This window comes from Oryx dammah, unplaced genomic scaffold, assembly GCF_014754425.2.
Source record: "Oryx dammah isolate SB20612 unplaced genomic scaffold, SCBI_Odam_1.1 HiC_scaffold_6, whole genome shotgun sequence".
Classification (NCBI taxonomy): Eukaryota; Metazoa; Chordata; class Mammalia; order Artiodactyla; family Bovidae; genus Oryx; species Oryx dammah.
In genome coordinates this window covers 17,123,264-17,137,907 of record NW_024070190.1, presented here as the reverse complement: position 1 = coordinate 17,137,907, position 14,644 = coordinate 17,123,264, and the positions used below count along the sequence as shown (strand labels likewise).

The following is a 14,644-nucleotide window of genomic DNA, read 5'->3' as shown; positions in this document are numbered from 1 at the left end:
GGTGAGTGTTGGGGGTGGAGTAATGTCCTCGATATGTGCCCTTTCGCCAATCCTCATATGAATCTAGTCTTTTCTTAGAGTTATCCTATGAATCCCTAGGGTGGGACTGCTGAGTTCTCAGAAGCAATATAGCCTTGATATAAGGGAATAAGGTGGGAGGAGTTAATAGTGACTTACATGTTACATCTCTCTTCACCTGTGGACCCAGAGGAGCTAGTCACTGCTACCGTAATTGCAGTGTAATAAATGTGGCACAGAAAAGCCCCCAAGTAGCAGAATGTGTATACCCCATGCCCATGAGCACAGAGGAGATGGGCAGGGTGGAGCCTGGAAGAGCAGAAGGCAATGCTGCCTTTTTCCACCTCCAACCCCCTTGTCTTCTGCCCCTCACGTCCTTCACGCTGTAATTCAACTGTGGACACCTCTGCACCAGTAGATGGGATAGGACGGCCAGGACAGTTAGGACTGCCACACAGTTAGGGCTTCCTCCATCAGGAAAGGAGCACATACACAGTGACAGATTGATTCTAGCCTCAGAGGACTTGCCTAGAAGTCCAGTTCTACCACAAAGAATTTTCTTGAATTTTCGGTGCCTCAGTTTCCTCATTTGTGAAAACAGCCCCCTTTAAGAACTCTTGAAAGTGAAAGTGAAGTCGCGAAGTCGTGTCTGACTCTTCATGACCCCATGGACTGTAGCCTACCAGGCTCCTCTGTCCATGGGATTTTCCAGGCAATAGTACTGGGGTGGATTGCCATTTCCTTCTCCAGGGGATCTTCCCAACCCAGGGATGGAACCCAGGTCTCCCACACTGTAGACAGACGGTTTACCGTCTGAGCCACCAGGGAAGTATGGAGTATAAATGAAACTCTAAAGTGCTACAACAGTGCTTGGTACATAAGAAAAGCCTGATTTATGTTAACTATTAAATATTATTGTCAGGACCTTTGCACATACTGATTTTAATTCTCAACAATCAAGTAAGAGCCATAGGCTTATCCCCATTATAAAGTGAAGAAGACTGAGGCTCAGGAGTGAGGAAGGTCTACAGTTAGGAAGAGGATGCAACTGGCCTGCCTATTCTAGAAGCTCTTTTCTTTTCTACAACTTGATGTCTCTTGCTTGCTGATTGTCTGTTTTGGATCAAGTTCCCCCTGAGAAGCATGCTGTCAGGAGACAAAGGCACTGCCTCCATTTCCCTGCAGGGATGGGTGGGGAGGTGCTCTGCACTTTCTCTGCTTCATCATCCAGGCCCTTGATCGGGAGCTGTGTTTGTGTAACACGTGGAGGGCATGCATGCTCAGTTGCTCAGTCGTGACTGACTCTTTGTGGCCCCACGAGCTGTAGCCCACCAGGCTCCACTGTCCGTGCGATTTCCCAGGCAGGGGTATTGGAGTGGGTTGCCATTGCCTCTTCCCAGGAGGAAATCCACATTCAGACAGAACCAAACTACTCAAAATTAAAAAGAAAAAAACAACATGTTGCCTACTGGGAAACAGCAATATGAATTATTACACGTTTCTCACTAGAAACTGTGGAGGCCAGAGATAACTGGAAAAAATATTTTCTAAATAATGCTGAGAAAAAGAAGTGTCAAACAGACTGTTAATGAAGACATCCTTTATGAATAAGGCAAAATAGATAATCTCAGATGAATGAAAAATAAAGGAATCTTTAGATGAAAGAGAAACTAGAGAGAAGCTTGAACTTTGAGAATAAGGGAAGAGCAATGGAAATGATAAATATCTGATAAATGTAATAGGCTGTGTTTTTTATCCTTTTACAATTTTTAAAATGCAAGTGATGGCTGAAAGCAAAAATTTTAACTGTCAATATATGTAGACGGAATACATATGACAACTACAACATAATGGGAGAAGTTAATGAGACCTAGACGGTAGGTAAGATTTTTAAGTTGTTTTGGAAATAGTAAAATTTAATTCTCAGTAAGCTATAGAAAGATAAGTATGTATATTTTAATCTCCAGAACAATCAGGTGGATTATAAAAGATTCAGTTATATGCCATCTCAGTTTAAATAAACAAAAGTAAGTTAAACTAAAAGAATGGGGAAATAAACTCACTATGCAGAGACTAAAGGAAAAGTGGAGTAAAACTTTTCATGACTTTGAATTTGGCAAAAGTATAACCCATAAAAGGAAATACTGACAATTTGGACTTCAACAAAATTTGAAATCCTTGCTCTGAAAGACAAACAAAACCCCATAGCCATCAAAGAACTAGTATCCAGAATTTATAAAGAACTCAAGGTCAGCAATAAGAAAATAACAATACAATTATTTTTAAATGCCCAAGAGATTTAATGAAACATTTCACCATAGAAGTTGCATGGATGGTTAATAAGCCACAAAACCCCAAAGCATTGCTCAGCGTCATTAGTCACTAGGGAAATGTTGGTGAAAATCACAGTCAGATGCCACTGCACAGTTACTAAGATGCCTAAAACAGAAACAAACAGACACACAGACACACGGAAAAACCAGTAATACAAAGATTTGGTGAGGGTGTGGAGCCACGAGAATGCTCACATATTGTTGATGGGGATTCAAAATGGTAATATCACCACTAAAAAAACAGTTTGGCAATTTCTGATAAAATTAACCATACACTTATTATATGACCCAGCATTTCCCCAACTAAATACTTAACCCCTACCCACCAAAGCCAGAAACTCAGGTTCCCATGAAAACTTGTGTTTATAATTGCTCTATTCACATTTATCACAAAGGGAAACAAAAAATCTGAAGGTCTTTCAGTGCATGGATGGATAAGAAGTTGTGGCTTATCCTTATAATCAGTGCTATTAAGCATAAAGAGAACAAGTCTATTGATATATGCAACAACTTGGATGACTCTCAAAATCATCCTTCTAAGTAAAAGAAGACAGTCTTAAAAGTCTACATAATGAATGAGACCATTTATATAACTTTCTGGAAATGTCACAACCATAGGTGCAGAAACCAGATTGGTGGTTGGTTGCCAGGGACTAGGGATGGGGAAGGTTTGACAACAGACCAGCACAAGTGAGTTTTCTGGAGTGCTAGAGCTGCCTGTACCCCGACTACGGCGGTGGTTACATGAAGCTGTACGTCCTAGAACTCAGAGAACTAGATACAAAAGAACTGTATACTAACTTTATTGCAGGTAAATTTAAATTAAAAAAAAAAACCTCAATAGACTATTTCTGTCATAATCTACTTCCCATTCTCAGCCTGACTAGGAAGTCTGATTTTTTTTCATGCCCCAATGTTTTGCCTTTGACTGTGTGAATCACAACAAACTGTGGAAAATTCTGAGAGAGATGGGAATACCAGGCCACCTGACCTGCCTCCTGAGAAATCTGTATGGAGGTCAAGAAGCAACAATTAGATCTGGACATGGAACAGACTGGTTCCAAATCAGGAAAGAAGTATGTCAAGGCTGTATATTGTCACCCTGCTTATTTAACTTATATGCATAGTACATCATGAGAAATGCTGGACTGGATGAAGCACAAGCTGGAATCAAGATTGCTGGGAGAAATATCAATAACCTCAGATATGCAGATAACATCACACTTATGGCAGAAAGCAAAGAAGAACTAAAGAGCCTCTTGATGAAAGTGAAAGAGGAGAGTGAAAAAGTTGGCTTAAAGCTCAACATCCAGAAAACTAAGATCATGGCATCTGGTCCCATCACTTCATGGCAAATAGATGGGGAAACAGTGGAAACAGTGACAGACTTTATTCTTTTGGTCTCCAAAGTCACTGCAGATGGTGATTGCAGCAATGAAATTAAAAGACGCTTACTCCTTGGAAGAAAAGTTATGACCAACCTAGACAGCATATCCGGAGAAGGCAATGGCACCCCACTCCAGTACTCTTGCCTGGAATCCCATGGATGGAGGAGCCTGGTAGGCTGCAGTCCATGGGGTCACTAAGAGTCGGACACGACTGAGTGACTTCACTTTCACTTTCATGCATTGGAGAAGGAAATGGCAACCCACTCCAGCGTTCTTGCCTGGAGAATCCCAGGGATGGGGGAGCCTGGTGGGCTGCCGTCTGTGGGGTTGCACAGAGTCGGACACGACTGAAGCGACTTAGCAGCAGCAGCGGTCTTACTGGATTGGGATCTATCTTCATGACCTCACTTTATTACCTCTGCTATTTACCTATTTCTAAGTAAAGTTACATTCTGAGGTACTGGGGATTACGACGTCAACCTACATCTTCTGGGGGACACAATTCAACCCATATTAAAAAACAAAGACGTTACTTTGTCAACAAAGGTCTGTCTCGTCAAGGCTATGGTTTTTCCAGTAGTCATGTATGGATGTGAAAGTTGGACTATAAAGAAAGCTGAGCACCGAAGAATTGATGCTTTTGAACTGTGGTGTTGGAGAAGACTCTTGAGAGTCCCTTGGACAGCAAGGAAATCTAACCAGTCCTTCCTAAAGGAAATCAGCCCTGAATATTCACTGGAAGGACTGATGCTGAAGCTGAAGCTCCAATACTTTGGCTACCTGATGCGAAGAGCTGACTCATTGGAAAAGACCCTGATGCTGAGAAAGATTGAGGGCAGGAGGAGAAGGGGATGACAGAGGATGAGATGGTTGGACGGCATCACTGACTCAATGGACACGAGTTTGAGTGAACTCCGGGAGTTGGTGATGGACAGGGAAGCCTGGCGTGCTGCAGTCCATGGGGTCACAAATAGACACCACTGAGCAACTGAACTGAACTGAATGTTTTGCTTGTAAAGGGCATCCACGTGTGTATCGAGTGGGCACTGCCGGGGTACGTACGCATGCAACCATGCATATGGACAGGCACACTGTGGGGAACAGCGTATCAGAAGAGCGGGCCTACTGCCCTTGAGTGAAAACCGTAATTACACAAACACGGACTGAGATAGGGGAGCCTGTGCTCTAGTCATGCTCGTCAATGCCTTCTCATGGTGAGGTTGCCAGATTTAGCAAATAAAATTGCAAGATACCCCATCAAATCTGGGCTCCAGATAAACAATGGACAGTTTTGAGTAAACATATGTCCCAAACACTGCATAGTTCTGTATTTTATTTGGCAGCTCTGAAAGTATAGTTGGGTCTGAAAGCATAGCAGAGTTTCCTCTGTCCATGATTCTCGTTACTTCTTCGGGTCTAATCTGAGCCAAGTCCATGTGCTTATCCCTGCATTCAGTCATTGATACACTCATTCAGCAAGTTTATTGAGAGCCTACTAGGTACCAAGTCTCTGTGTTATTTATACAGGTAAACAATAAACAGGGCCAGTTTCTAAACTCAAAAAGTTAAAATCTAGATTGTTACTGATTCTGGCCACTGGATTCTCCTGAGCCCCCAAAAGCCCAGGCTGTCTTTTGTATTTCTTACATTTTTAATTAAGACAAAGATCAGCTCAGAGAGGACAAGCACAGCAAGCAAGGGCAGAAGGCCCTAGTTGGGAAGAATGCTTCTCATAGACTGGAGTTAACCAGTTAAGCCCAGCTGTGCCTGCTCCCCAAAGCCCACGTGCACCGTGGTAAGAAGCCTCTCACTCTGATGACTGATGGGGAGGAAGCAGCATGGAGCTGTCCACAAGGACTTCTCCAAATGGGCCCTTTGACTCAGAGCCTGCTCAGTCATTCATCACTTGCAGGCAAAGAAGGGGCTAGCTGGGATAACGCATTTCTCCTCTTTCTTAGCACCTTTGGGCCCCCAGGCAGCCCAGGCTGGAAGAAGCCTGCTGAGTCCCCACCCGCTTCGTGTTTCTCCTACTCTGTCTGTCTGGGACGCTTGCTCTTGGCTAGGGAAGGCAGGGTGTATTGCTCAGGGTCCATTCTGATCCCTCTAAGCTGTGAGAGCTGCTGGAAGCACACCAGTGCCAGGAACCCCCAGAGCCCAGGGACATCCATCCCTTGTTTTATTCAGCTCTGAATGGTCAGCATCCTGCCTAGGTCTGCCCACTGGGTAGGAGAATACATATTGGCAAAAGAAGTGTGAAACAGGTGATCTTTCAGTACAGCTAAATCTCACTGGTGACCTGTCTTTATCAATTCGTAGAATCTTCAAATATCAGTGTAGGGTCAGTCCATACAAGGGCAATTATAGGGAGAAAGAAATGTAAATAGATAATCAGGCAGATGGGTAGGAAGATAGATAGACAGATGGATAAACAGACAGAATGATGGTCAGAGAAACAGGTGAAGGGTAGTCGAATAATAGATTTCATTTCACATGAGCAGCTTAGAAACGCAAATAGAAGTCTCTAAATGTACTGTCTTTTTGTTTTATACAGTTGGTTTTTATACTTTATTAAAACTGGTCCAGTTGGTTTGACTTTAATTTCTAATTAATTTTTCTATCTAGTCATTGTGAATCAACCAGCATGGTGGGACACCCCATGGATATCTAAATTAAAAATGTAATGGCAACTTATATTTTAAAACCATCAGAATATCTACAAGCATTTTCAGTTGTAAGATCATTACCTTTCACTAGAATACTAGAATTTATCTGATGCTTCACACTCATGTATCTTTATATTTTTAAGAACAATTATATATATATATGTGTGCGTGATATCTTTAAACATTTTGCTAACACGATCTCATAATTATTTTACCCTTTTCATTGATGCAGTGAGACCAGGACAGACATCTTGTGGAACGGGAATCCCCAAAGTCACCACTGTTTCACAGCCCGTGTTTGGGACTAACTTAGGAAGCTTTGTGTCATGTAGGGGAGAAATCTCTTTTGCTTGTGGGACATCTCTTAAGAGGAAGTAATGCAAATTTTCCTCAGTGAAGTCAGTCGTTCAAAAGTCATTCATTATTCTCTCTCCTGACTCTAATAAGACACATTCACAGATATTAAGAGGAGAGCCTCGCCTCTGCTGTGACGTCCCGTGAGCCTTCAGATCGCTCCCCACGTCCCCCACCCCTTCCCAGCCTGAGCTGTTCCTTCACATGAGAAGCTCTGCGGCAGGTGGACATGCGGGTGGTCACCTTGGTGCTGTCTGTCAATGGGATGTCTAGAACCTTGGCCAGACCTCTAAAACAGGCACGGATGTTTGTCTCAAGAGTCATCTGAGCTGGGGGAAAGAATTACTATTTGTCCAGAACCCACTCTGGGCCAGGAGCTGTGTTTTCTACAACTAGATCTGCCTTTTGGAGTATAGACTCACTGGAGGTATAGACATGAAGTGCTTTTATTTATTTTTTTTTTCACTTCTGCCCCCAGCTATATTGAGCTCTGCTTTCCTGTGGACAGAAGGACAGATTGCTAGGAAACTGACAGACTAGAGGGAGAAAGATTTCCGTGCAGTTCCCAGCAGTACCCCCAGCAGACGCTTGGTGGAGTTGTTGGAGGGAAATGAGGGTGACAGGCAGGAGGGGTGAAATCCCACAGGGACCCCATGATTGTGAGGGCTTTCTGGAATCAGGTTTGGAAATGCTTCGCGATGTCAAGAGCCACTTACTACTCCTCATTCAGGTGATATGTACCAAAGTAACTATTGCCAGCACGCTGCTGGGCCCTTTCTGTGTCTCTGATCTCTACAGCAATCATACAAGTGTCCATCCTATTTTTAATATAACAGAGTTAAGGCTCGGAGAAGTGAACTGACTTCCCAAAGTTCACAAGACAACACAGCTCAGCTAAGCCTCGGTTCCCCAGGTGTTACACACCCACAAGCCTGGGTGGGTAACACCAAGGTGCATGGGCTTCCCGGGTCCTGCCTCCCTTTTCCCCCAGTTGCCTTTGCTCTAGGCGTGTAGCCTGTCGTTCCACTGTCTGGGGGCCAGCGTGTGGGGTCCTTGTCTTCACAGAGGCATGTATATGTGTATAGATCTGAATGTGGTTGAATAATATGAATTTCAAGTTATTTTAATAGCATTAGTGGAGTCACTTAAATGTAAGAGCTTGAAGATCAACAATGAGAGGGGGCGGGGAAACAGTCTAATGCTACCAGCCAGTTCATTTAATAGGTGTGTGCCCCCTCAGTCCATGGGATTCTCCAGCCAAGAATACTGGAGTGGGTTGCCATTTCCTTCTCCAGGAGATCTTCCCAACCCAGGGATTGAACCCGGGTCTCCCGCATTGTAGGCAGACGCTTTACCATCTAAGCCACCAGGGAAGTCTAAATAAATTTTATACATATCCTTTTTAAAAAAAAAAAGGAAAGCATATATTAAAATTTTAAAAATTATTGTATTACTATTCTACTTGTATATCTTCTTAGAATTTTACCAATATTCCCATAACATGTTGTATAAAAATAAACTGAAATAATTGGACCTCTTAAGAAAAATGAGGACAAGAGAGTGATGCTAGAGACAGAAATCTGTTGTTCCTGAGTCCCTCCGGTACCCGGGCTCCCGGGATGTGGGCCTCCTTAAAGATTCCGTTCGTCACCCAGCACGGCCTCAGAACGCTAGCCCACTGCGTTCCCACATGCCCCGGAGAAGCTGGCCCCCTGCTGCCCTGGGCGCGGGGGGGGGGGGGGGGGGGGGGGGGGGGGGTTGTCTGCCTGCGTGCAGGGCCCTGAGGCGCTGTGTGCGGTCACCAGAAGTGCATTCCATGGCGTGGCCCCGCCTGAAAAGCCAACACTTGCAAGACACGCTTCCGCGAGTCCCAGCCTGCAGCCTCTGTCCGACCCACGGTCTGTCCATCCCTCCGCGGCTCCAGCACACACACAGTCTCCCACGCACACCCAGCCTTCAGAGCCCTTCACGCCACCTTCACGAAGCAAGTGCCCCCCGCTGTGCCATTCCTTTAGTCCGCATGACTTTCTGAGGTAGGAATATTCCTGCTACCCAAAGATGAGGACCTGGGGGTGAGATGGGTGTAAAGCAATTTATCCAAGCTCACTCCACTCAACTTAATCCAGGGCTTCTGGGCGGGACGTTCCTCCTATGGCATCAGAGCTGCGGCAGACAGAGTGTCTGTACGGAAGGTTCACTTCATTTGGTGACTATCTGGTTAATTTGACCAACACAGCGCTAAGGATTTTATATTACACATGTACAGGTTCCTCTACCTCTAGTATTATTTACTTTTCTATCCTCAGCACCTATGTGGGGCTGCACAAGGCCTGCCTGGGAAGCCATTATCTGTCAAACGGGCCTCTTCCCCCTGGAGGGTAATAAGAATTCAACTTTTATTTGAAGCAAAAGTTCCCAGGGGGTCACATGGCCCAATAGCAAAAGATTATGATTTCTTATTGGTTTAATAGCATCTATTTTGTAATTCTGAAAGTACTTTGTTTTAATTGGATTTGTTAAAGGAACAAAAGGGAATAGGTGCCTTACAATTAAAATAAAATATTAAGATTATTAGTTTAACAGCCTAGAAATGCCTTGTTCATCAACCAACATGTTCAAAGTACACGAAGCAACCTTGACACCCAGAAAGCAAAGAACCAAAGTCAGTGCTGGTGCCTTTAAACCCCAAGAGGTGAGCATTAATTCAGTTTCAATCAACTAATTCAGTTTCAATCAACATGGTTTAAACACTGCTATTGCCAGACAGACACAATTGCATTTTCTCACAGCCAGGCCCTCCCTTGCAGATAAAGAAACTGGGCTCAGAGAAGCAGCTTGGCAGGGAGAAAGGACCTGCCAGCTAAGGCAGCTAAGGCAGGGCCTTAGAGCCGCATGGGTGACCCTAGACAGTCTGAGGAGCCTCGCTGAGCTTCGGCCTCCACTTCTGTAGATAGACTTATAAAAGTGGCTGCTTCTGAAGGGCGAGGTAAGGGTGAGTGAGGACCGTGAAGACCTTTGTTGTGGCTGTGGGGGACGGGGTGCAGGGAGGAGCCATGGCTGGACAGGGCCGCACATTGATGACCGTGAAGCCAGGACACCAGGATTCCAACTGGGTAGAAACCTGATTCAGACCCCGCCACTCAGCATCCTCCTTGCTGGGGCATCCCTGCCTCCCAGGGGCAGACTTTGGGTTACTCTGTCTGAAAGACAGACAGCTCCTCTGAGGCACAGTGCCTCACACCCCAACCAGGACCCCAGAGTCGGGGGCAGTTCTCAAGTGTCCAACAATACCTGCATTTTTTCTGCACCATGCCCCATCTGGCCCCGGTGAGAACTTGCTGAGGGGTGGACACGGTGCAGATTCAGGTATACCCCAGCGGTGTGCACTGGCAGGCACCCCCGTGTGGTACCCCCATCTGCTGTAGGACAAGCCCCAGCATTGAGAAAGCCTTGCTATAAACCTGCCCACCTGTGAGGCTGCGAGATACCTTGAAGGGGAATGTGGAAGCTTGGAGGCCAGTAGAACCGGGCTCCATCCCTACCCTCACTGACAATCTGACTTTAATCATGAGCTCAGTTTACTAATCTGCAAAATGGGTTAGAAAATTGCAGGTTTTTGTGAAAATTGAGGTGATGACTGTATGCTAAGTGATTGTATGTCAAATGGTACTCCATGAATGGTAATGTGGTTCCTAGCACCTTTGTGATGGCAAATAATGCTGATAAATTCACCCACCAGCACCATATTGACCGCCTCCTTCAAATTACTTCACAGAGGCCAGGCATTTTACAGACACTATAACTAATTCTTACACCTGCCTGATGGATGTACTGATTTTGATCTCCACTGGACAGATATGGCACCTGAGGCTCAGAGAGGCTAAGTGGCTCATCCAAACTCCTGGAGACTCGAAGTAGCAGCACCTGCCTTTGCCTGTGGTAGAAATAGGGACGTGGAGTGTAGTCTAGTGTTCCATGCTGAGTACCTCCTTGCACGGCCCAGCCTGAGACTCAACCATGTGTTTGTGGGTTCCAGGGTTCAGGATCACTCAAAGAAAGGGTTTGCCTCTAGACTTCTCAAAAGACAGACTGTGCTCTAAACCCCAGCACAGTCAGCAGTCATCAGGGTCCCTTCGCAGGCTCCAGCCTCCAGACTGAGTTTCCTTAGCGGGTGATTGGCCGGGTGAGGAGTGGTACACACACTCATCTCCACCTGCTTGTGGAGCGGGAAACAACACTCAAGGGGACCCCAACTCTGAAAGATCGTCAAGGTGACCCCAACTCTGAAAGATCATCAGGGTGACCCCAAAAGCCCACGGGTCCCCACACTACCCTCCCAAGCTTGTCCATGGCCCAGGTGCCTGAGGACGCCCCAAGGTGCCCTCCCTGCCTGGGGCTCAGGGCCGGCTTCCTCCCCTGCTATGTAATGAATCAGCTGGCATCTGGGGTTTGTAAATAAAGCACACCAGGGAAGCCTGCATTTCCAAAGTTGCTTGCTTAGAGGAGAAGAGAAAAAGAGTTTAAAGAGGTGTTGTTTGGCAGAATTAGAGTAAAATAAGTACAACCAGAGGAAAGCTTACCCTGCTGTCCCGGTTCTTCCTCCTCAGCTGTGAAACTTTGTCACCAGGCAACAAGCGACCTGGCATTAATTAGCATAATCTTGACGCCAGCCTGCAAGGAAGGCAGGGTTGAAAGGGTCTCCAGGACAGGGTCTGGGGTCCCAGGGGCTTGTAGAGGGCTTCCTCCTGGTTTCCCCCAGCAGTGCCCTGGGGGTTACAGTACAGGACAGCTGCTTTCCATGGCGACCACCGGAAGTGCACGTTGCTAACAGAAGGGAAAGAGCCATGCTTGCCTCTTTGAAGGGACAGACATCTTACTGTGGCTCAGGAAATATCATTTGACTTCCTTGTAATTTGCCTCAGTATTTCTTTCTGCTCTTTTGGACTTATCTGTTTGTTTATTTGTTTGGCAAAAAGGTTAAATGTTAAAATTATTTTGCAAATAATAAAATAACATTATAGGAAAATTTGAAAATGCAAATGGCAACCCACTCCAATATTCTTGCCTGGAGAATCCCAGGGACGGGGGAGCCTGGTGGGCTTCTGTCTATGGGGTTGCACAGAGTCGGACATGACTGAAATGACTTAGCATATAGAAACAAAAAAATAAAAATATTTTAAACTGTATTACCCAGGTTGAATTAAAAAATAAATAAAATAATTTTCAAATAAATCATTTGAAATGCAAAATTAACCCAAGCAATGAAAATTTTGGAAGGTATGAAAAAGGAAAATGGAAAAGTTCAAATTAAAAAATAAAAATATGGTAAGCCATTAAGTTAGAAATACAGTTAACTATAAAACTTCTTAAATATGTGAATACTAATATCGATCCAAAATGAAATAAAATTGATCATTTAATTTAGACAATAAATGGATTTAACATAATGAGCAAATGAAGACTAGAAAATTTAAAGTTACCTGAACTTCTAAAACTTAGTGCCTTTCTAATTAGAATTTTCTAAAAGCATATAATTTAAATTAGAAAATAAGTAATCTGAAAGTTATAAAACATAGATGAACAAAAATAAAATTAATATTTTAAGGGAGAAAATATATGAAAACAATACATTAATTTTTAATTTTTAAAAAGTTTATTGAACTATAGTTGATTTACAATGTTGTGTTAATTTCTTCTGTACAGAAAAGTGGATCAGTTATGTCCACACACACACATATATATATGCACACACATACGGCTTCCCATGTGGCTCAGTGGTAAAAGAACCTGCCTGCCAATGCAGGGGCACAGGTTTGATCCCTGGGCTGGGAAGATCCCCTGGAGAAGGAAATGGCAACCACTCCAGCATTCTTGCCGGGGAAATCCCACGGACAGAGGAGCCTGGAGGGCTACAGTCCACCGGGTCACCAGAGGCGCACACGACTTAGCAACTAAACAACAACAAATAACACACCTATATTTATATATTCTTTGTCATACTCTTTTCCATATGCTTTGTCACAGAATATTGAGAACAGTTCTCTGAGCTGCACAGTGGAACCTTGCTGCTCATTCGTTCCATATATAAGAGTTTGCTTTTGCTAACTCCAAACTCCCATTGCTTTCCATCCCTACCAGCACCCCACCGCCCCTACCTTGGCGACCAAACTCTGCTTTCTATACTGTGAGTCTGTTTCTGGTTTGTAGACATGCTGACTTGGATCATATTTTAGATTCCATGTGTGAGTGATATCATGGTGTTTGTCTTTCTCTTTCTGACATTTCACTTAGTACCATAATCTCTCGGTCCATCTGTGTTGCTGAAATGGCGTTATTACATTCTTCTTGTGGCTAAGTACGATTTCGTTGTGTAAATATAAAATATATCACTACATCTTTATTCATTCACCTATCAATAGACATTTAGATTGTTTCCTTGTCTTGGCTATTGCGAATAGTGCTGCTATGAACATAGGGGTCCGTCTGTCTTCTCAAATTACAATTTTGTCTGGGTATATGCCCAAGAATCAAATTGCTGGATCATATGCCAACTTATTTTTAGTTTTTTTGAGGAACCTCTTTACTGTTTTCCATGCTGGCTGTACCGATTTACATTCCCACCAATGGTGTAAGAGGGTTCCCTTTTCTTCACACCCTTTCCAGCATTTGTTATTTGTAGACTTCTAATGATGGCCACTCCGACTGGTGTGATGTATCTCATTGCAGTTTTGATTTTCACTTCTCTAATAATTAGCGATGTTGAGAATCTTTTCATGTGCCTGTTGGCCATCTGTATGTCTCTTCTGGAGAAATGTCTATGTAAGTCTTCTGCCTGGTGTTCAATTGGGTTGTTTGGGTTTTTTTGTTGTTGTTGCTCTTGAGTTGTATGAACTGTATATTTTGTAAATTAAGCCCTTATTGGTTGCACTGTTTGTAAATATTTTTTCCCATTCCTTAGGTTGTCTTTTCATTTTGTTTATGGTTTCCTTTGCTGTGTAAAAGCTTCTACTCTTGATTAGGTACCACTTGTTTAGATAAATGCATTTTAAATTGAAGACATGTAAAACTTTGTAAAAATTAGAGCCACTTGGTTTCAGCATCTAGAGGTAATTTGAAGTTATATACACCTCCAGACTTTCCATGCATCAGCAGCATCAGGTTTACAGCATAGCTGTGCGATAATAATTCAGTAATTTTGCTAATGTTCAGTTTTAACTCCAAATATACCCAAGTTGACAATCAGATAACTGCCCTCTAATCCAGCCAGAACAAAGATTTTTGTTGTCATTTTGGGGGGTTTTTTGTTGTGTTTTTGCTTTTGTTTTCTTTTCCCCTTCCGAGGAAAGCAGTTGTCTGCAGAGTCAGGGCCTGGAGCCAAGGTGTGGTCAAGGTATGGTCCAATAGGTGCTCTGCAAAGCCTGGTATGCTGGAACCCATGGGTGCCTGCACTAGGCTCTAGCAAACCCTAGTGAAGTTCCCTAGTCTGCGCACCATATCTTACCCCACCTCCATTTCCACACCTGAAGACAGAGATCACGGCTATCTCACTGAGTCCCTGTGAAAACTAGACAACAAACAAAAAGTCTTTACAGCTTCTAATGCATTAGATAAATATTATTATTGTTTAATAATAGATTCATACTTGTTAAGACAGGAAGTTACAATAAAAGGGGTCAATATCCTTTAATTCAGGAGGATATCTCTATTTTCCAAGAATGCCTCTCCATTATTGGATTTCTATTGACCGACAGGGAAGCACAGTGGTAAAGAATCTGCCTGCCCGTGCAGGAGATACAAGAGATGCAGGTTCAATCCCTGGCCAGGAAGATTCCCTGGAGTAGAAAATGGCAACCCACTCTAGTATTCTTGCCTGGAAAATTCCATGGAC

General features: G+C 43.9%; 1 protein-coding gene across 2 annotated transcripts in view; it reads left to right on the top strand.

Moving 5' to 3' along the window:
- The window catches only part of WDFY4 (WDFY family member 4), a 247,195-nt gene that overhangs the window by 194,734 nt on the left and 37,817 nt on the right, over nucleotides 1-14,644 (top strand). The window lies entirely within an intron of this gene.